Source organism: Triticum aestivum, chromosome 7D (genome assembly GCF_018294505.1).
Source record: "Triticum aestivum cultivar Chinese Spring chromosome 7D, IWGSC CS RefSeq v2.1, whole genome shotgun sequence".
Classification (NCBI taxonomy): domain Eukaryota; kingdom Viridiplantae; phylum Streptophyta; class Magnoliopsida; order Poales; family Poaceae; genus Triticum; species Triticum aestivum.
This window is the reverse complement of record NC_057814.1, coordinates 585,121,998-585,144,491: the sequence shown is the minus strand read 5'-3', so window position 1 is coordinate 585,144,491 and position 22,494 is coordinate 585,121,998.

The window sequence follows — 22,494 nt, the reverse complement described above, 5'->3', positions numbered from 1 at the left end:
TTCGAGGGACGTCATCGAGCTGAACGTGTGCTGAACTCGGAGGTGCCGTGTGTTCGGTACTTGATCGGTCGGATCATGAAGACGTACGACTACATCAACCGCGTTGTGATAACGCTTCCGCTTTCGGTCTACGAGGGTACGTGGACAACACTCTCCCCTCTCGTTACTATGCATCACCATGGTCTTGCGTGTGCGTTGGAATTTTTTTGAAATTACTACGTTCCCCAACAGTGGCATCCGAGCCTGGTTTTATGCGTTGATGCTATGCACGAGTAGAACACAAGTGAGTTGTGGGTGATATAAGTCATACTGCTTACCAGCATGTCACACTTTGGTTCAGCGGTATTGTGAGATGAAGCGGCCCGGACCGACATTACGCGTACGCTTACGCGAGACTGGTTTCACCGTTGCAAGCACTCGTTGCTTAAAGGTGACTGGCGGGTGTCTGTCTCTCTCACTTTAGTTGAACCGAGTGTGGCTACGCCCGGTCCTTGCGAAGGTTACAACAGCACCAACTTGACAAACTATCATTGTGGTTTTGATGCGTAGGTAAGAACGGTTCTTGCTAAGCCCGTAGCAGCCACGTAAAACTTGCAACAACAAAGTAGAGGACGTCTAACTTGTTTTTGCAGGGCATGTTGTGATGTGATATGGTCAAGACATGATGCTATATTTTATTGTATGAGATGATCATGTTTTGTAACCGAGTTATCGGCAACTGGCAGGAGCCATATGGTTGTCGCTTTATTGTATGCAATGCAATCGCCATGTAATTGTTTTACTTTATCACTAAGCGGTAGCGATAGTCGTAAAAGCAATAAGTTGGCGAGACGACAACGATACTACGATGGAGATCAAGGTGTCGCGCCGGTGACGATGGTGATCATGACGGTGCTTCGGAGATGGAGATCACAAGCACAAGATGATGATGGCCATATCATATCACTTATATTGATTGCATGTGATGTTAATCTTTTATGCATCTTATCTTGCTTTGATTGACGGTAGCATTATAAGATGATCTCTCACTAAAATTTCAAGATAAAAGTGTTCTCCCTGAGTATGCACCGTTGCGAAAGTTCTTCGTGCTGAGACACCACGTGATGATCGGGTGTGATAGGCTCTACGTTCAAATACAACGGGTGCAAAACAGTTGCACACGCGGAATACTCAGGTTAAACTTGACGAGCCTAGCATATGCAGATATGGCCTCGGAACACGGAGACCGAAAGGTCGAGCGTGAATCATATAGTAGATATGATCAACATAGTGATGTTCACCATTGAAACTACTCCATCTCACGTGATGATCGGACATGGTTTAGTTGATATGGATCACGTGATCACTTAGATGATTAGAGGGATGTCTATCTAAGTGGGAGTTCTTAAGTAATATGATTAATTGAACTTAAATTTATCATGAACTTAGTCCTGATAGTATTTTGCAAATTATGTTGTAGATCAATAGCTCGCGTTGTTGCTTCCCTGTGTTTATTTTTGATATGTTCCTAGAGAAAAATTATGTTGAAAGATGTTAGTAGCAAAGATGCGGATTGGATCCGTGATCTGAGGATTATCCTCATTGCTGCACAGAAGAATTATGTCCTTGATGCACCGCTAGGTGACAGACCTATTGCAGGAGCAGATGCAGACGTTATGAACGTTTGGCTAGCTCAATATGATGACTACTTGATAGTTTAGTGCACCATGCTTAACGGCTTAGAATCGGGACTTCAAAGACGTTTTGAACGTCATGGACCATATGAGATGTTCCAGGAGTTGAAGTTAATATTTCAAGCAAATACCCGAGTTGAGAGATATGAAGTCTCCAACAAGTTCTATAGCTAAAAGATGGAGGAGAATAGCTCAAGCAGTGAGCATGTGCTCAGATTGTCTGGGTACTACAATCGCTTGAATCAAGTGGGAGTTAATCTTCCAGATAAAATAGTGATTGACAGAATTCTCTAGTCACCATCACCAAGTTAGTAGAACTTCGTGATGAACTATAGTATGCAAGGGATGACAAAAGTAATTCCCGAGCTCTTCGTGATGCTGAAATCGACGAAGGTAGAAATCAAGAAAAACATCAAGTGTTGATGGTTGACGAGACCACTAGTTTCAAGAAAAGGGCAAAGGGAAGAAGGGGAACTTCAAGAAGAACGGCAAGCAAGTTGCTGCTCAAGTGAAGAAGCCTAAGTCTGGTCCTAAGCCTGAGACTAAGTGCTTCTACTGCAAAGGGACTGGTCACTGGAAGCGGAACTACCCCAACTATTTGGTGGATAAGAAGGATGGCAAAGTGAACAAAGGTATATTGGATATACATGTTATTGATGTGTACTTTACTAGTGTTTATAGCAACCCCTCGGTATTTGATACTGGTTCAGTTGCTAAGAGTAGTAACTCGAAACGGGAGTTGCAGAATAAACAGAGACTAGTAAAAGGCGAGGTGACGATGTGTGTTGGAAGTAGTTCCAAGATTGATATGATCATCATCGCACACTCCCTATACTTTCGGGATTAGTGTTGAAACTAAATAAGTGTTATTTGGTGTTTGCGTTGAGCATGAATATGATTTGATCATGTTTGTTGCAATACGGTTATTCATTTAAATTAGAGAATAATTGTTGTTCTGTTTACATGAATAAAACCTTCTATGGTCATACACCCAATAAAATGGTTTGTTGGATCTCGATCATAGTGATACACATATTCATAATAATGAAGCCAAAAGATGCAAAGTTAATAATGATAGTGCAACTTATTTGTGGCACTGCCGTTTAGGTCATATTGGTGTAAAGCGCATGAAGAAACTCCATACTGATGGGATTTTGGAATCACTTGATTATGAATCACTTGATGCTTGCGAACCGTGCCTCATGGGCAAGATGACTAAAACGCCGTTCTCCGGAACTATGGAGAGAGCAACAGATTTGTTGGAAATCATACATACAGATGTATGTGGTCCGATGAATATTGAGGCTCGTAGCAGGTATCATTATTTTCTGACCTTCACAGATGATTTGAGCAGATATGGGTATATCTACTTAATGAAACAGAAGTCTGAAACATTTGAAAAGTTCATATAATTTCAGAGTGAAGTGGAAAATCATCGTAACAAGAAAATAAAGTTTCTACGATCTGATCGTGGAGAAGAGTATTTGAGTTACGAGTTTGGCCTTCAGTTAAAACAATGTGAAATAGTTTCACTACTCACGCCACCTGGAACACCACAGTGTAATGGTGTGTCCGAACATCGTAACCGTACTTTATTAGATATGGTGCGATATATGATGTCTCTTACAGATCTACCACTATCGTTTTGGGGTTATGCATTAGAGACAGCTGCATTCACGTTAAATAGGGTACCATCTAAATCCGTTGAGACGACATCTTATGAACTGTGGTTTGGCAAGAAACCAAAGTTGTCGTTTCTTAAAGTTTGGGGTTGCGATGCTTATGTGAAAAGGTTTCATCCTGATAAGCTCAAACCCAAATCGGAGAAATGTGTCTTCATAGGATACCCAAAGGAGACAGTTGGGTACACCTTCTATCACAGATCCGAAGGCAAGACATTCGTTGCTAAGAATGGATCCTTTCTAGAGAAAAAGTTTCTCTCGAAAGAAGTGAGTGGGAGGAAAGTAGAACTTGATGAGGTAATTGTACCTGCTCCCTTATTGGAAAGTAGTACATCGCAGAAACCAGTTTCTGTGACGCCTATACCAATTAGTGAGGAAGTTAATGATGATGATCATGAAACTTCAGATCAAGTTATTACTGAACCTCGTAGGTCAACCAGAGTAGGATCCGCACCAGAGTGGTACAGTAATCCTGTTCTGGAGGTTATGTTACTAGACCATGATGAACCTACGAACTATGAAGAAGCAATGGTGAGCCGAAATTCCGCAAAATGGCTTGAGGCCATGAAATCCGAGATGGGATCCGTGTATGAGAACAAAGTATGGACTTTGGATGACTTGCCCGATGATCGGCAAGCCATTGAAAATAAATGGATCTTCAAGAAGAAGACTGACGCTGACGGTAATGTTACTGTCTGTAAAGCTCGACTTGTTGCGAAAGGTTTTCGACAAGTTCAAGGAATTGACTACGATGGGACCTTCTCACCCGTAGCGATGCTTAAGTCTGTCCGAATCATGTTAGAAATTGCGGCATTTTATGAAATCTGGCAAATGGATAAACAAAACTGCATTCCTTAATGGATTTATTAAAGCAGAGTTGTATATGATGCAACCAGAAGGTTTTGTCAATCCTAAAGGTGCTAACAAAATATGGAAGCACCAGCGATCCATCTATGGACTGGTGCAAGCATCTCGGAGTTGGAATATACGCTTTGATAAGTTGATCAAAGGATATAGTTTTATACAGACTTGCGGTGAAGCCTGTATTTACAAGAAAGTGAGTGGGAGCACTACAACATTTCTGATAAGTATATGTGAATGACATATTGTTGATCGGAAATAATGTAGAATTATTCTGCAAAGCATAAAGGAGTGTTTGAAAGGAGTTTTTCAAAGAAAGACCTCGGTGAAGCTGCTTACATATTGAGCATCAAGATCTATAGAGATAGATCAAGACGCTTGATAAGTTTTTTCAATGAGTACATACCTTAACAAGATTTTGAAGTGGTTCAAAATGGAACAGTCAAAGAAAGAGTTTCTTGCCTGTGTTACAAGGTGTGAAATTGAGTAAGACTCAAAGCCCGACCACGGCAGAAGATAGAAAAAGAATGAAAGTCATTCCCTATGCCTCGGCCATAGGTTCTATAAAGTATGCCATGCTGTGTACCAGATCTATTGTATACCCTACACTGATTTTGGCAAGGGAGTACAATAGTGATCTAGGAGTAGATCACTGGACAGCGGTCAAAATTATCCTTAGTGGAATAAGGATATGTTTCTCGATTATGGAAGTGACAAAAGGTTCGTCGTAAAGGGTTACGTCGATGCAAGTTTTGACACTAATCTAGATGACTCTAAGTCTCGGTCTAGATACATATTGAAAGTGGGAGCAATTAGCTAGAGTAGCTCCGTGCAGAGCATTGTAGACATAGAAATTTGCAAAATACTTACGGATCTGAATGTGACAGACCCGTTGACTAAAATTATCTCACAAGCAAAACATGATCACACCTTAGTACTCTTTGGGTGTTAATCACATAGCGATGTGAACTAGATTACTGACTCTAGTAAACCCTTTGGGTGTTGGTCACATGACGATGTGAACTATGGGTGTTAATCACATGGTGATGTGAACTATTGATGTTAAATCACATGGCGATGTGAACTAGATTATTGACTCTAGTGCAAGTGGGAGACTGAAGGAAATATGCCCTAGAGGCAATAATAAAGTATTATTTATTTCCTTATATCATGATAAATGTTTATTATTCATGCTAGAATTGTATTAACCGGAAACATAATACATGTGTGAATACATAGACAAACAGAGTGTCACTAGTATGCCTCTACTTGACTAGCTCGTTAATCAAAGATGGTTATGTTTCCTAGCCATAGACATGAGTTGTCATTTGATTAACGGGATCACCTCATTAGGAGAATGACGTGATTGACTTGACCCATTCCGTTAGCTTAGCACTCGATCGTTTAGTATGTTGCTATTGCTTTCTTCATGACTTATACATGTTCCTATGACTATGAGATTATGCAACTCCCGTTTACCGGAGGAACACTTTGTGTGCTACCAAACGTCACAACGTAACTGGGTGATTATAAAGGTGCTCTACAGGTGTCTCCAAAGGTACTTGTTGGGTTGGCGTATTTCGAGATTAGGATTTGTCACTCCGATTGTCGGAGAGGTATCTCTGGGCCCACTCGGTAATGCACGTCACTATAAGCCTTGCAAGCATTGTGACTAATGAGTTAGTTGCGGGATGATGTATTACGGAACGAGTAAAGAGACTTGCCGGTAACGAGATTGAACTAGGTATCGAGATACCGACGATCGAATCTCGGGCAAGTAACATACCGATGACAAAGGGAACAACGTATGTTGTTATGCGGTCTGACCGATAAAGATCTTCGTAGAATATGTAGGAACCAATATGAGCATCCAGGTTCCGCTATTGGTTATTGACCGGAGAGGTGTCTCGGTCATGTCTACATAGTTCTCGAACCCGTAGGGTCCGCACGCTTAACGTTACGATGACAGTTATATTATGAGTTTATATGTTTTGATGTACTGAAGGTTGTTCGGAGTCCCGGATGTGATCACGGACATGACGAGGAGTCTCGAAATGGTCGAGACATAAAGATTGATATATTGGACGACTATATTCGGACACCGGAAGTGTTCCGGAGAAGTTTCGGATAAAACCGGAGTGCCGGAGGGGTTACCGGAACCCCCCGGGGAAGTATTGGGCCTTAGTGGGCCTGAGGGGAGAGAGAGGGCAGCAACCCAGGAGGTGGCGCGCCCCCTCCCATGAGGAGTCCGAATTGGACTAGGGGAGGGGGGCGCGGCCCCTCTTTCCCTCTCCCTCTCCCTCTCTTTCCTTCCCCCTTCTCTCTTCCTAGTTGGACTAGGAAAGGGGAGTCCTACTCCTACTAGGAGGAGGACACCCCCCCTCCTTGGCGCGCCCCAAGGGCCAGCCGGCCTCCCCCCTTGCTCCTTTATATACGGGGGCAGGGGGGCACCTCTGAACACACAATTGATCTACGATCTTTTAGCCGTGTGCGGTGCCCCCCTCCACCATATTACACCTCGATAATATCATTGCGGAGCTTAGGCGAAGCCCTGCGTCGGTAGAACATCATCATCGTCACCACGCCGTCGTGCCGACGAAACTCTCCCTCAATACTCGGCTGGATCGGAGTTCGAGGGACGTCATCGAGCTGAACGTGTGCTGAACTCGGAGGTGCCGTGCGTTCGGTACTTGATCGGTCGGATCGTGAAGACGTACGACTACATCAACCGCGTTGTGATAACGCTTCCGCTTTCGGTCTACGAGGGTACGTGGACAACACTCTCCCCTCTCGTTGTTATGCATCACCATGGTCTTGCGTGTGCATAGGAATTTTTTTGAAATTACTACTTTCCCCAACAGAGATGCCGTGGATGATGTGGCCGGCGACGGTGCCGTCGATGGAGACATGCCATGTCTGCTCGGTATCGAGCATCGGCAGCCCCGTGAGATCGAATCAAAGATAAAATGCAGCGGTGAGTGCAGAACCTCCTTGGTGGCGCCGAGTTGGCCTCGGCTTCATCGGAGGAATTGGTGAGGGTGCTGCGGTTCCGGTGGGGTAGGTCAAGACGGCGCTGTGGGGATTGAGGTGGCGCGATAGACGAGGCGAACATCGGGGCAGCTCCTTGGAGGTGGAGGACGGGGCAGCTGATCCGGCGGGACGACGAGATCGACAACGGATCCTCATCCGGTGCGGTGGATGAGGGACAGCGAGCTGTTGCGGTGGACGACGTAGTCGGGGAAGAGTCTCCGGCTGGGCGGCGGTCGGGAGGCCGACGGAGGAGCGTGGGGTTTCGCGGGTTTTGGTGGCCTCGGTGTATGAATGGGGGGCGAAGGGGGAGGGGGGAGCCAAGCTTAGGGACGCGCTTGTCCGAAATGTAGGGTAAGTTACCAGCGTACCCCCACCGGTTTTGACACCGCTACGTGGAGCTTCATTTCCGGCAGAGGGGTAGAAGGGGGATTTCGCTTGTCTGGGCTGCGGGAGCGATTTCGGATGAGGAGGGAGTTCTCGCGCGCGTCCAAATTTCGGGATAACAAGGCGCGGCGCGGGTTGAAGAAGCGGGAGTTTCAAAGCAGGTGAGACAAAAGATACTCGAGCTTGAAAATTTCGGGATAACAAGGTGCAGAGTCCTTGTTCGGCAGAACAAACTTAACGTGTAAAAAAAACAATTCATACAAGACACAAGAGAGTCATGTCCCCTTTTACTATATTGCTATAGATGCCATTGAAAAAACTACAAGAAAAATGTAAAAAAAATCGGGAGAACAAGATTACCCTGCACAGTACCAAATCGATTCGCACTTCCCTCAACAACAACAAAAAACAAATCAATTCCCACCAAAGAAAGAGTAATGTCCCTTTTTATATGATTACAGATGCCATGATCTCGAATTTCAGTTTTTGAATCCACGTTATGTTGAATTCAAATATATCGTTAGGTGACCTTGCGGTTTATAATTGATGTAGTCGTACATTTTGATCTTCCATCATATATGAACATTTTACTCCACCATGTGAACATATATATTGTCGTCTACCATATGGACTAAATTTGAATCAATTTTCCTTATTTGAATACGATTGTTGTCAAGTCATACAATAATTTAAATATTATCTTGATAACAAAAAACAAACATATAGCAGTAATCATATTTCACTATGAACTACATGTACCATACGCTCTCCAATTCAAATATTTGTATTCATTTTATGTTGAATTCAAATCATAGTACATTATTGGTCTAGGTAGCGAGATGTTTGGGATAATCTAAACCCTGTTTTCATACGTATAAGTTTTGGCTGAATTGGGACAAGTTTTGGTATAAGCCTCTTGCAAAACCGGAGATTCTCTCAACAAACCTCGTGGTTCCGAGAGGGAACGTGTCACCTTTGTGTGCGAAACGATATACGCTACCTCCCCCTTGATTTTATTTAAAGAGGCAACATAGAACTATATGAGTGCCCTGTTAAATTTTGGAATTATTTCGGGTTCATTTGGCCTTTTTATACATTAATTAAGTTTCTGGACTTTTAATGTGCATAATCTAAATATGAATTGCATGCACATGCTCTGGTGCACCAAAGTGGGTTGAAAAATCACATGTGTGTCCTTGGTTGAATTTCTATGTCCCATGGAAGAAATGAGAATGAAATTAAAACATATGGGCGTCATGACTCGGCCGAGAACATCGAGAAACTTTGATTTTAAATTCACGTAAATCCAAAACTTGCCTGGAAATCATGAAACTTGGCATGGTGTCATGTCATGGCACTAACATGTTGTGGTAAAAAATTGGGCCGATTTGGAAGCTCGTGGTTCTAAGAGGGAACATGCCACCTTTGAGTGTGAAACGATATACGCTGCCCCCCCTTGAGTTTCTTAACAAAGGCAACATAGAACTACATTAGTGCCCTGTTAAATTTTAGAATTATTCCAGGTTCATTTGTCGTTTTTTATACATTAATTGAGTTTCTGGTCATTTAATGTGCATAAGTCAAATTTGAACTACAAGCACATGCTCTCGTGCACCAAAGTTGGTTCAAAATTCACATTTGTGTCCTCGGGTGAATTTCTAGGTCCCATGCAAGAAATGAGAATAAAATTAAAACATCTAGGCATCGTGGCTCGGCCGAGAACATTGAGAAACTTGGTTTTAAAATTCTTGTAAATCCAAAACACGTCTGAAAATCATGAAACTTGGCATGGATGTCATGTCATGGTACTACCATGTTGTGGTAAAAAAATTGGCCGAATAGGAACAGATTTTGGTATAAGCTTCTTGCAAACCGAAGCTTCTCTCACGAAGGCTCATGGTTCTGAGAGGGAACGTGCCACCTTTGAGTGTGAAATGATATACGTTGTCCCCCTTGAGTTTATTTACAAAGGCAACATAGAACTACATGAGTGCCCTGTTAAATTTTGGAATTATTCCGGCTTCGTTTGGCCTTATTTACACATTAATTGAGTTTTTGGTCATTTAATGTGCATAATTCAAATTTGAACTACAAGCACATGCTCCCGTGCAGCAAAGTTGGTTGAAAAATCACATTTGTGTCCTCGGGTGAATTTCTACTCCCTCCTTCCATCTATATATGTCCTAATGTGTTTTTCGAGGCTAACTTTGACCAAACGTTAGAGCAATAATATATGACATGCAACTTACACAAAGCATACCTTCAAATTTGTATGTCAAAGGAGCTTCCAATAATATAATCTTCATAGTATACATCTCATTGCTATTAATCTTGTCAATAGTCAAAGACTGTCTTGAAAAACACATTAGGCCCTATATAGATGGAAGGAGGGAGTAGGTCCCATGCAAAAAATGAGAATAAAATTCAAACATCTGGGCATCGTGGCTCGGTCGAGAACATTGAGAAACTTGGTTTTAAAATCATGAAACTTGGCATGCTGTCATGTCATGGTAGTACCATGCCGTGGTAAAACAAATTGGCCGAATGGGAACAAATTTTGGTATAAGCTTCTTGCAAATCGGAGCTTTTCTCAAGAAGGCTCGTGGTTCTGGGAGGGAACGTGTCACCTTTGTGTGCATAATTCAAATTGAAATACAAGCACATGTTCTAGTGAACCAAAGTTGGTTGAAAAATCACATGTGTGTCGTCGGGTAAATTTCTAGGTTCCATGCAAGAAATGGGAATGAAATTCAAAATTCTGGGCGTCGTGGCTGGGTTGGAAACATTGAGAAACTTAGTTTTTTAATTCCTGTAAATCCAAAACATGCATGAAAATAATGAAACTTTGGCTTGGTGCCATGACATGGCACCAACATGCTGTGGTAAATTTGCAGTCCGATTTGCGAAGGCGCACACATTAACAATCAACAAAGTCATTTTGGAACAAGTGCTGTCACGTTACAATCGGAAACACAAGTATTATTGAAACCGTGGGCGTTCTACTTACTAGTACCATTTACGTGCCGCCACGCTCCCCATTTTTTATAGCTAGGAGGCACCGTGAAGGGTAGCTATTTGAGTACGAGAGGCGTGCGATCAGACCCCTGCGCGTGCTTATCGGGAGGAGAGCCCTTTGACCTCCATTTGCCGTCCACCTCTCTCCCAAGGTCTCCATTAATGACGCCCGAGCCTCTGTTTAATGGCGTGGCTATGTCTCACTCGACTGAGATTTAAGAGAGAAAAAAAATCTGAAAGCACGGATCTTGATGTATGATCCGACGGACCTATATAGCATCTACTGCGACTTATAGCAAGACTGATGAATATATAAGGATGATTAATTTTTTTTTGATCAAAGAAGGGCTTGCCCCTTCCAATTTTCATTACTGAAAACCACCACAATTCACAAGAAGTTCAGTACATCTCGTTGAGAAACCATAATTCAAGGGGCGGAGGCACAAGGGGCAGTGGAGCACGGTGAGGTCCATCGAGACCTTAGAGAGCTCCATCGCCGGGTAATGTTCGGTCAGCATGATCTCGCCCTCCTCGTGCACAACCATCTCTCGACTTGGGCCGGGGTATTACAAAGCTTTACCGTCACATATTTTATACTACTTCAAGGTGCATTAAATCAACACATGCAAGTATCAAAAGGAGAGTCACGGCATGCATGCATGCGTTGTAATTAATGCATCGGTAAACGCAAATTATTGAAATATATCGAGTGCAGTGCTTTGATGTGTCGCGTCAACTCGTACATCAACGAGAAGTTTGATTATCCTCTCCCTCACGGACTTAACTTCACCTGCCTTTGGCTGTATGACAGGTTGGCCACACACCTGTCGGGCCCACCTGTCACACACACAAAGGCAGGAGCGTCCCTCCCTCGCCCATGAGCGTGGTGGCTGGCAAGACTAGGAGAAGCTTTCGCTACACGCTCTCCCTCCTGCACGCGGTGGACATGCAGCAGTTCAATCGGTGTCAGATGGCCAGAAGCGTACTGTAGTACTCCTCAAGTGCAGTAGTACTCCATCATTGTTCGACTTCCCGAAGAGGTGAAGAGCCAAGCGCAGCCCGGACGCTCGTGTGGCAGTTCCATGTGTAGAGTAGTCTAGGATAGCGTGTACCGTGCGTGTAAGCTTAAAATCGTTGGGGTCGGCTCCATGCTATGTGGCCGTCTCGAAGTTTTTTAAAAAAAATAAAATATTCTTCTGGCCCTACCTCAAACCCTGGTGATTGTAGTTTGCACGCTCATCTGGTCAAGACAGGAATATATATTTTAATTTGTTTTTTTTCGAAAAGGGGGGACTCCCCGGCCTCTGCATCAGAACGATGCATACGGCCACATATATTTAATTTGTGGTGGGTAAATGTTAGAGGTTGCAGCAAATATATTGTACACTGCGGGTCTTTCAGCCAAGTTTAGAGGCAAGCATGTAGGGCCAGTGCTATGATGTGTCGCGTCAACTCGTACAACGAGGAGAAGCTTGATTTTACTACAGCATTCTCCCTCACCCATGCGCGTGGTTGCTCGCAAACGAGGACAGGCTTTTGCTTAGTAGTACTTCTACAACAAGCTATCCGTCTCGCTCGCAGTGCACGGACATGCAGCAGTGGATTCAACACTGTAGAAGCAGTAGTAGTAACATCATTGTTCGTCTTCTCGAAGAGGCGAAGAGCCAAGCGCAAACCGAACGTTGCAGTTGGGAACATTGGAGCACGCATATAGCCAGGCTCTTGCATGAGACAAAATTGCTATGTGAGCCCACTATTGTACTAGTACGTACAACTACTTGCTAGTATAGCCCTATAAACCAGAAAGTAGTATTTGCCCTTCTAGAGATTTCAACAAGTGACTAGACTACACCGAGACAGAGTACATATGGAGCAAAATGAGTGAATCTGCAACACAAATAAATACGTACTAGTTCTATCGTTTTCCTCTCCGAGGTGCACAATATTGAGTATACTGACTAGTCTCTTTTTGACACACATTTACGTTTTTTACACAGTACAGACACAAGCGCTCATATACACGCGCATACACTCACCCCTATGAACGCACACACGCACGACACTATCATCTTGAAATTTACGAAGTCACCATAGGCACCTCGTCATCGACAATGTAGGAAAATTATGAGGGGGTCTCTCCAACAGTGTTCCTTGGCTCGCACCTAGCATCACGGTGGTCGAACTTGGAGTCATTCATCTGGTACATGTGGCATCTCAGATCTGGACACAAGGTGACGCGACCTCTCACTTCCTCCGCCATTTGAAGCGGCGCGCCAGTGGAGGGCTAGCATACTCCAATATTAGGTTGGCTCTATGTGATGTGGCAACTTCATATACTAACCGGATGCTGGCTATACTCCCTCTATAAATAAATACATGGTGTATTGCTTTATTCCTATCGGCGAGGTAACTTAATGTCTTTTTGCTACTTAATAGGATTACATGCAATGAACTAACCACCGCATGTGATGTTTGGTAGTCTCAAGTCATTGAAAGCATGCACGGGCACGGAGGGGGACGCAGCTTCATTGACTTACTGCACCTGCCTTTGGGTGTATGACACGTGGGTCCAACGGGTGGCTGGCCAACCTGTCATACAGCCAAAGGCAGGTGTAGTAGAGGGGCGAGGAGTAGATGGCCAACACGCGCGTGAATTCAACGCAGTCTGCACTTCTCATATAAAGGCTCCCGCCAGTCCAATCTACAAAATCCTAAGGGCAAGAGTGATCACTCCAATCACAAGATCAGTTGACTAGAAGCTAGACCCATGGAGGCGATGAGCGCGAGCATCAGCCAGCTGTGCCAGATGGTCCACGACGCCGGCCTGCATCCTGGCACCGAGGAATGTCTCCAGGTCACTACTACAAAAACAGCTATAGCCGCACTATGCATGTGGTGCGCCATTACTAAATAGTAATGGCGCACCATGTGTTGGTGCGCCATTAGTGTGCAAATACTAATGGCGCACCACATCCACGGTGCGCCATTAGTAGTGCGCCATTACTAGTTAAACTAGTAATGGCGCACCACTCCCACGGTGTGCTATTAGTAAATATGTTTCAATTTTTTTTTGAAATTTTTATTTTATTTTATTTTTTAAACAACTAATGGCGCACCGTGGGTGTGGTGCGCCATTACTAGTCCATTAGTAGTTTGGCCCAAACATTCCCCCGAATGCACCCCCCCGGTGGACCGCCTTTTCAGTTTGAAAAAAATAAAAGAAAATGATAGAAATGTCAAAAAAATAAAAGAAAATAAGATTCCCATGTGATATGTGGTCTAGTTGTTAGCAAAATTTACAAACATGAATTTTCGACTTTTTTGCAAAATCTCTCGAGAATTTGTAAAATGGGCATAACTTTTGCATACGAACTCGGATGAAAAAGTTTTTTATATGAAAAATCATCTACTCGAAAAGTTACATCCGAATTTAACCGGGGGAACCCCGTTAAACATTTTCAAAATCCTCAAAAACCTAACCGAAAAAAAGATACAGGGCTTTTAAGATCTGGAGAGGCAAAAAAATTCAAAAAAATTCAAACTTACTAATAGCGCACGTGCCCATGGTGCGCCATTACTATCTTCCCGCCTTCAAAATTCAAAATAAATAAAATAAATAAAAAAAGTTAGTAATAGCGCACCTACCCACGGTGCGCCATTACTATGCCGTATATATGGCTGGGCGTGGTCCTCTCGTCCTTACCTCTTCATTCTTCTCCTCCACTCCACCTCTCCTCCACTCCATCTCCTCCTCTCCTCCACTCCATCTCCCCTTCTCTCCTCCACCATACTCCGCTCCTCCTCTCCGGCGACCTCCTCCTCCTCCTCCTCTCCAGTGACCTCCTCCTCCTTCTCTCTGGCGACCTCCTCCTCCCTCCTCTCCTACCCTCCCCTCACGGTTTCTCATCCCTCCTCTCCGGTGATCTCCTGCTCCCTCCTCTCCGGTGATCTCCTCCTCCCTCCTCTCCGGTGAGCTCCTCCTCCCTCCTCTCCTCCCCTCCCCTCACGGTTTCTCCTTCCTCGTCTCCTGTGCTCCGGTGAACTCCTCTCCGGCGACCTCCTCCTCCTCTTCGGCGATGTAGGCGAGCGCCTCTCCGGTGACCTCCTCCTCCTCCTCTCCAGTGACCTCGGCCCTCCTCTCCGGCGAACACCTCTCCGGCAAAAGAACACGGCAAAAGAACATACAAGATCCAAAAACGAGAACAAAATTTGAAAAAAATTCGTGCAAAAAAAGAAGCAAAAAAGACGAGGAAAAAATGGGCAAAAAAATCGCGATCCAGATCCAAATTCAAAATTCAAAAATTGCAATGGCGCACGGTGGGGGTTAGACGGTGCGCCACTACTATTTTCCCGCCTTCAAAATTCAAAAATACTAATGGCGCACCGTGGCCTATAGTAATGGCGCACCAGTGGCCTACACTAATGGCGCACCGTGGCCTATACTAATGGTGCACTGCCTGGTGCGCCATTAGTAGAAAATACTAGTGGCGTGGTACTAGTTGCGCACCAGTAGTGCGCCATTAGTAGGCAAAACTGGTGCGCCACTAGTAGGCCTTTTCCTAGTAGTGGGTAGTGCTTGAGGCCGCCAGGGCGAGGGGCCGCTTGGACGACAGCTTCGTTTCCTTGTTCGACGAGGTCCTCGTCGGCTTCCTCGACAAGTTCACCGTCGTCAAGAAGCTCGCGGATGAACTTGACGTACACCTCCTGCCCACGCGCCCAGGCTCTGCAATGCCTGCCACCCTCAACAGCCTCTATGGTGACAACCTCTTCGACGCACTGGTGGCCCTGTGACTGCCCGCCGTCGCGCCGGAGAATGTCCACCTCGAGGTCACGCTCGCCGCACAGCGCCTGGCGCAGCAAGACACCATCGATATAATCACCCATGTCTACGCGCAAATCGTCCACAAGGACTACTACATGCAAGAGGAGGACGATAGGACGCTGGCCTTCTTGGACCACAGGGCAACCTTGGACGGGATTGTATAGAAGCACGTTGAGCTTGCCGCCAACGCCGCTGCTTCTCACACGTCGGTTGGTGATCCGGTGCACTAGGGCATGAGGATGTCGTTGATGGATCCGTATGTATCTTTATCTTTCCGTCAAATCCATGTAGTAGTATATGGTACTACTAGTAATTATCTTACCTTTTGCATCAACTTCATAATTTTCCTACGTACTCCATGCATGAACCGTGCCAGAACCAAACTTCTCATTACTCTAGGGAAAATCGTTATTTCTATCTATCGGTCGCCCCATGGAGCAGAACCAAATTTTACAAGTTACAAGTTCAAAAGGAAAAGCCTGCCGTGTTCGCGTCGCACCCCCACACGGTTTGTCCGGCATGCCGCTCAAGGGGGAACGCGTGCTGTGTTGCATTTTCACTTACAAGTGGGACCGCAGTTGAGCAAACCGACTATCGGGAAACCCCCACCCCGCCCACCGCGCGATGGCTGAGAAAACAGGAGGGAGAAGAGATGGCTGTAGCAAGCACGGACTCCAGGAAAATTGTGTCGGATGGGACTCGTGTGGGTGGCGTGTGCCGTACTGCTAGACATGAATGCTAGCTATGGCCCATGCCACCCCACTATATCGAGATGCTGGTTACTCCACTATATCGAGTAAGTAGAACAAATTTCCTGGAGTCCATGCTCGGCCCACCTCTATCTCTCTTCCCAGCCAGCCAGCAGACACGCGGAGCCCATCGTCTGTTTGCTCATATGCGGTCCCACATTTTAGTGAAAACACAAGAGGACCCACTGAACCTGCACATCTTTCACCTCGACGTGCTGGCGATGAAAAACAAATCCAATAAAGATCTTCGGTGGCCGCTTTTGGAGTTACTCAAGAGTAGTAAGATTCTATTTACAGTTTATCCCCAGATGCACATCACATGGCTTCACCTACCACTCTATTTTCTTGCATGACACGACCTGGATGCTGGATGTCCCACGTGTCGGCAAAAGGAGGAAGAACTCGACCAAATCTTTGGTTGTGCTCTCGGATTCGACTAGTTGTGCTAACTTAAAATTTTCTTGTGTAGAATGGATGCAAGTTTCGGTATTGGGAAGAAGAGTACAATGATATATTGATAGAGCACAATTTAGTAGATGTTTAGCACTTTTAGCTAGCTTAGAGGCTATAGATGAGACTAGTGCACTTGTTGATAGAATAGAGGCTAGACACGTCTACTTCTTTACACTCGAAGAAGAAAGAAGCACGCAAGATCGAGCCTCCGCAGATCAACAATGTATGCATCGAGAAGGCACTAATCCAACTTACAGGAGCAGTTGTGGAAGTTGGATATCTTCTAAAATGTATTCTTGTGGTTCTTGTTTTCTTTGGTCTTGCTTTTCTAGTCAAAATTTTGGTGATGTATTTCCATGTACCAAAAAATCAATGATGAAAAAAAGATATGTGTTTGCAAAGAAAAATGTACGCGGCCGGGATGCGATCGCGCGTTCGGCGCACGACCACCGCATCCGAGAAATGGCCCGGACACGACCCCATTGCCCTACCCAAACGGACAGAATCCGGGTAAAACGGAGGTCCGTTTGGGGTCGTGCGTTGGAGTTGGCCTTACAAGTGGGACCGCAGTTGAGGAAACCGACTATCGGCAAACCTCCACCTCGCCCGCCGCGCGATGGCTGAGTTAGAGAAACGACTAGGTTGAAGAGATTGATGTAGCACGGACTCCAAGAAATATGGTGTCAGATGGAAGTCGTGCTGGTGGTGTGTGCCGTGCTCCGGGACGTGAATGCTTGTTCTGGCCCATGCCACCCTACTACTCCTAGTACTACTTATAGTAGTAGTATCGAGGATTCGAGGTGCTGGTTACGTACAGCGAACACATTAACATATGGCCCACCTCACACTGTGGCCAAATTTCCTGGAGTCTGTGCTAGGTTAAAAAGTGTTCTTTGTGAGGATGGGTGGCTGGTCTCAAGTTTAAAAATTGTTGTATTACGTACGTAGACGTAGAGATAGTGCAGCATGTGAAGCTAGTAGAAATAGTGTACTATTGTTGATTGGCCTCATCCGATAACCTGTTGCAATGCACGTACAATTATGTATTCGGAAAATATTTTTTTGCCTCGTCGCAACACCCACTCAGAGAAGCGACTCGATAGCCATTCATAAATTTAGTAAGTTTATCACAGGCATATCATTTTATTACATAGAACAGGTCATCAACCCACAACAACAACGAGGATAGATTATAAATACTAAAATTTTCATCACACAACAAATAACAAGCAATGAAATGAACTTCAACTCAACCAATCCTCGGTGTTGGAAACACTTTCTTTGAACCACAAGTGATTCTCTGGGAAGGGCCAGCTATTGTAAATCTCGAGGCCAATGCAGGACTGATCATCTAGGCTGAAGCGGCCTACTATATCACGACCAGGGTAGGTAACCACCAAAATGTCCGATGTATAGATACAGTTGCTTCTCATAAATGGTAGTAACGTTGTGTCAACAACAGCTGGATCGGCTTTCACCATCATTGGATAGTTTTGTCCAAGGAAGAGCGAGTTTACTCCAAGAGTACTAATAAATAACTTTGATGTGTCCCGTCAACTCGCAGAACGACGAGAAGCTTGCTTACTATGCCTTCTCCCTCGCCAACGCGTGCGCGGTGGCTCGCAGCACGAGGAGAAACTTTTTCTTACAAGCGGTGGACGTGCAGAAATTCATTTGGTGTTAGATTGCCAGAAGTACTACTGTAGTACCATAATTATTGTTCGACTTCCGGAAGAGGAGAAGAGCCAAGCGCAAGGTCACCTACTAACCTAGTAGAGTACTACTATAGCCAAAGCTGGTCCACCTTTTTAGAGCATGGTTAATAAATATAGGCGGCTCTTGCAGCGGCACATCATTTAGAGCAAGTACTCTCTTCGTAGGACCAAAGGAAGTGAAACAAAAGTTGGAGTGGATGCTAGATTGCCAATTAAAAGATGATTACATAGGAAAAAATCCTATAGCATTCTATCCTATGAATCAAACGACCAATGTAGGAAAATTATGAGGGGGGTCTCTCCAACAGTGTTCCTGGGCTCGCACCTAACATCACGGTGGTCGAACTTGGAGTCATTCATCTGGTACACGTGGCATCTCGGATCTGGACACAAGGTGACGCGACCTCTCACTTCCTCCGCCATTTGAAGCGGCGCGCCGGTGGAGGGCTAGCATACTCCTCCTCATGCTCGTGATCATCACCATCGTCATCTCCCCCTTGCTTATAAATTTTTTCAAGTATAGGTGGTGGAATGTTCACAGGACCTTGGAAACACAAGAAGAAGGTTAATTAGTAAAGGGAAACTTGCTAACCCGCATGCATGTGGATGAAACAATTATAATTACGGTGGAAGACAAACGTACCGAAACTACGAGGATCCCATGCAAAAACAGTGCCACGAGTGGTGGTAGCAAACACAAGATCCTCGTATTCAATTCCATCACAGTACACATCCGTGTATAGAAACTCATTTTTGAGCAATATCCATCCAGTCGAACCACGAAGGACGGCAACAAGCTTGTCGAGGATAGCAACAACTTGATAGTTCTTGTAATTCCTAGAGCGGTTGGGAACTGGACAAATTGCTATCTTCAGTAGACGACAGTCACCATGATCGTATTTGAACGTATGTAGATCATCTGTGTGCTCAACCTCTGGGCACTCGGAGATTTTTGGAAGTGGAATCCGCTGACGAGTGTACACATTCACAAGTTCCCACTCGCAATTGTACCCAATATAAACAACCCAATCTCCGTTTGTGCCAGCCCGGGACTTACCCTTATGTATGGGAATCGTACTAGTTGGTTTTAGTTGTGGCTGATCTTTGCTTTTGGAGCTACATATTTGTATATGATCTGTGAATCATTGAGATGCATTAACAGTTCCTTATATCTTTTCGCTCAGTGTTTACAAGTTACCGATCGATCACTAGCTAGCCTACTAATGAGCTCCTGGCTGTTTTAGTTGCGACGCTAGATCCGAAGAGGCAGTTTTTTGAATAGAAATGCCTACCTCTGAAGAAACTGACAAGCTGCTCTGAAGAAAATGCCATGCGAATCTGAAGAAACTGCTAGCAAAAAGGTCGCAAATGCCTTATCTCCTAGCTAAAGTTCATCAATTAATGCCCTCGGCTGCGACTCGTTGCATGCTGCTCCGCGTACTGGCTGCGAGCAATTTTGAGTGCCCGCATGTAGCCGGCCGTAATTAAGGCAGCTAACTGATGCGAAAAAAGTTACGCTTTAATTGTTGCGGGCCTTTTAAATCCGTGGAATCATTAGTGACAAGGAGGGAGATGATTCGAGTGCGCTCGTTTGACCGTAAGGCCGGCGTGCGACCCAGCACGGACGGGATGGGACAGCACAGTCAGAATTTCAGTTTCTCTAGTTTTCCACGGCAAGCTGGCGCGCTAAGCCATGCCTGCTTCATTATGCATTGAATTCTGATGACCGTCGCGCTACCTTCCGCTTATAAGTACTGTTTCTCGGCCTTCTATGGTGGCGCCGTGACCCAACTCGCCCTATCCTCATAAGCCCCCACCGGCCCGACGTTGCTCGCCACTTATCCTCGCTCTCGCCACATCCGCCATGCCCCCGCCCGTCCGCGATAGGCATCGCCGGAGGCGGTCACCGCTGGAACTAGTGTTCGGTTTTTCATCGGAAGGCAGACGGAGGGAGGAGGCATTCTATCGGTCTTTAGATGGCAATGCGGAGATCGAGGACTTGTTGGAGCGCAACCGCCTGGCGGAGGAGCAGGAGTTGTTGGAGCGCGACCGCTTGGCGGATGAGCAGCGTATCGCCGATTTGCATCGCCAGCAGGACATGGAGCAGCAGCACACCGACGCTCTGAGTCGCGAGCAGAGCGCTCGCATGTGGGCCGACTACGTGGAGGCCGGCGCCCGGCAAATAGCCCTGGAGGCTGTCGGGCACGCACGCGTTCGCGACGCCGATTTTTACTACCAGCTCGTCAAGTGGGTTTCCCGCTTAGAAGCCGAAACTTCGGTGGACCACGCCGGCATGGAAAGGGCCAACGCGCGCGAGCAACGTGCCCTATCGCACCTCTGGCAAGTCCGAGACGAGGCTGAGGACGCCGGTGCCGGCGTTTAGCGTGTACCGCAGATGGCGGCCGGCATCGTCTAGTTAGCTAAGAGTAAGTTAGTACTTGTACGCTACTAGAGTATTAGTGGAAGTAGATAGTTAACTTGGCTATGATGGTTGTCAACGTGGAAGTTCAGTACTCTATATGTGGATCAGACCTGTTACTTTGCTCTGAATGTTGAACTTTCCGTTTGAACAGATGGAATGGGCTGTTATTTTTTTAAATGGGTTGTATTTGTCCTCCGCGGGTTTAGAGGCTGACTTGTGGGCCTACCAAGTTGACGCGTACACAACCAGGAGATGATTGTACGTGGAGAGGATGACAGCAGGGACCCGCCAAGGTCATGGCAGTACGCAAGCAAAGTGCCTCCTTATTTCAATCCAATAAAAAAATGGCTCCTCGTAATGGATTTCTGACATCTGGGTCCCATGCCATTGTCAACGTAGTCAATAAATGAGAGAGTTGCACAACGAGCGGCTGACATCAGGGACCCAGTAGCTCGCCCAGTTATTTTTGTTTTGGGTTAATTTGATAAATGCCACTCCAAATCTGGTGTTTCTAAGAAATGCAATTGCAATTTCCAAACTTTGAAAAATGCCATTTCATGCCATCCCCAGTGGCAGTTTTCGACGTCTGGAGTGGCGTTTTTCAAAGTTTGCAAATTGCAGTGGCGTTTTCCAAAGTTTGCAAAAATTGAAGTGGCATTTTTCAAATTTGGAAATTGCAGTGGCATTTTTATGAATCGTCATATTTGTTGTGGCATTTATCTAATTTGTTTTTGAGACGGAAGCAGGGTGTCAACTGGGCTGTGCGGGGCACTCTGGCATGTCTAGACAGCCTTCTCTTTTATGTTTACCACATACCAGCCCAGTAGTTTTTTTTCTTCCTGAAAATGGCTAGCCCTGTTTTTTTGTGATTTGCCAAGTAAGTCACTTTGTCAGGCCTATTGGGCTGCAAATCTTTCAAGACGAGGAGAGCTTCATTCGGCTGGACGAGAAAATGGCCTATCAGTAATGAGAAATGAGTTGTACATTTTTAAAACACATAAACCGGCAATTACTTTCAAATTTCTTTTTTTCATTTCAAGATTTAAATTGCATTAATTTTTATGCGTGGACAATTTGTTGGATTTTATATTGATATACATTTATTTTTAAAATCAGTTTGAATGTGACTCGAAATTTCGGGATTAAAAACAGTTCGGACCGCACCAAAATATGCAACATTTCGTATAATTTTTTAACCGTGGCCACAATATGGGCTGTAATGCTAACAAAATGAATATGGGCTCCAAAAAAACCTTCAGAATTAGCAAATGGGCTGTAAATTATTAGAAATAATGGCAGATGGGTTGTATGCTATTTTCCACAAATTTGAGGCTTTCCTAAAAAAAAGGTTGACGCACAAGCAGTGACTGTTGGATGTCCATCCAACGGCCGTCGTGCTTCTTCAATCTCTGCTCTTCCTGCTCCAGCCGCTCAAACAAGCGCCGGCGGGACTGCCTGCTCCCTCGTCCCCGCGGCCGGCTATGCTGCTGCGTAGGCTTCACCGCCCCACCGTACTCCCATCGCTAGCCTAGCCATCCCTCTACTCACCCACACCTGTTGTTATTCTCCGGCAACGGCAGACGAACCAGTAAACCCTCGTATAGTCGTACTCCCCTCCGCGTGGGAAACAACTGCCAAGTCTTCCCTGCCTCCGTGTCGTTCCCTTCCTAGGCCTCGCCGTCGTCCAC